Source organism: Brassica oleracea, chromosome C1 (genome assembly GCF_000695525.1).
Source record: "Brassica oleracea var. oleracea cultivar TO1000 chromosome C1, BOL, whole genome shotgun sequence".
NCBI classification, from domain to species: domain Eukaryota; kingdom Viridiplantae; phylum Streptophyta; class Magnoliopsida; order Brassicales; family Brassicaceae; genus Brassica; species Brassica oleracea.
Window position 1 is genome coordinate 11,475,380 of NC_027748.1, and position 1,643 is coordinate 11,477,022.

Sequence of the window (1,643 nt, forward strand, 5' to 3'; positions counted from 1 at the left end):
TATGAATCCAACTTTCTGCTAAAAGCTTTGAATCCCATGAGAATCATGACGATAGAGAAAGCTTGGAAGGGAGTAGATGTGAATTTAGGACATGTGATTGAAGGGAATGTTTCTATTGATGATTATTAAAGTTCATTATCAATCTGGAAACCGTAGGAGGTGAAATGCTTAGGATTTTAGAAAAGATGAAAGAAGATCTACGTCGAATCCTCTTATTTTAATTAAACGATGAGTTTCGACAAAACTCGACAGGTGTCACCGCTGCAAAGTGTGACTTATCTATGTGGCACGCCTACGTGGGTGAAGGAGAAGAGATTAAACAGTCTTTTATATATAAAGATGTGTGTGTGTGTTTCCGAGCCCATTAATTTATGGTACAATATATTATGTGTAAAATATATTCTCTCCGTTCCACAAAGATAGACTTTTTAATATTTTCACACATATTAAGAAAACACCTTAAACTACCATAATAAATGTATTGTTTTCTGTAATTTTCAATTTTCAATAATTTTTTATCAATAGTAATTCAATAAAGTCAATTAATTTTCTTGAAGTTTACAATCTTTTCATAGAAAACATAAAAAAATACATCTTTGTGAAACAAATTTTTTTTTCTAAAAATTCTATTTTAATGAAACGGAAGGAGGATTAGTTAACAAAAATATAGGCAAATATTTGGATGTTAATTATTCCCAACATCGTTCATTTATTGTAAACCGTTGTCCAAGTCAAATGATGAAGAATTAATTAGGAAATATTTTAGGTGATTTAGTAGGGTAATATTATAATAGGTAATATATTTTTCGGCAAATATTATAGTTAGCCAAAATGTAGGTGATAGTTTGGATCATAATTATTCACAATATCACTCATTTATTGTAAATTGTTCCAGTAGTGAAGGGAAAATTAATAATTTGGAAACATGAATAAATTGGAATATGTAAGTTCTTGTTATTAATCATAACATAAGGTGCCTTTATATATGGGAATTACAAAGAGATAAAAGGAAAAACATAAATATGAGAAGTGTTCAAATACAAGGAAAATGAAACTAGGGTATCCTAAGTCTAAGCCGCCTCTCTCTCTCTCTCTCTTGGCATTGAGCCGGTTATGGACATCCACAATATGATTTATAACACTCCCCCTTGGATGCCATAACCATACAGGGATTGTAATACGCTTTGGATGTTGCCTCATTAAAACCTTACTAGGAAAGCCCAGTGGGACAAAACCATGGTGAAGGAAAAAGAGTACAACACGTACTACTCCCCCTGTTCTGATCATTACTGAAGATCTTTCAGTCTACGCATCCCAATCTGATGCGTGAGCTTCCTGAATGTAGAAGTCGGAAGTGACTTGGTGAATAGATCAGCTGAGTTGTCGTTGGAACGTATTTGGACCACTTGGACCTCTCCAGCCTTTTGCAACTCGTGGGTGAAGAAGAACTTGGGCAAAGTATGCTTTGTCCTGTCTCCTTTGATGTAGCCGTCTTTGAGCTGAGCAATGCACGCAGCATTGTCCTCATATATCGCGGTCGGAGCATCTATGCCCTCGGCCATCCCACAATCTGATCGGATATGTTGGGTCATCGACCTCAACCAGACACACTCGCGGCTGGCCTCATGTATGGCCAATATTTC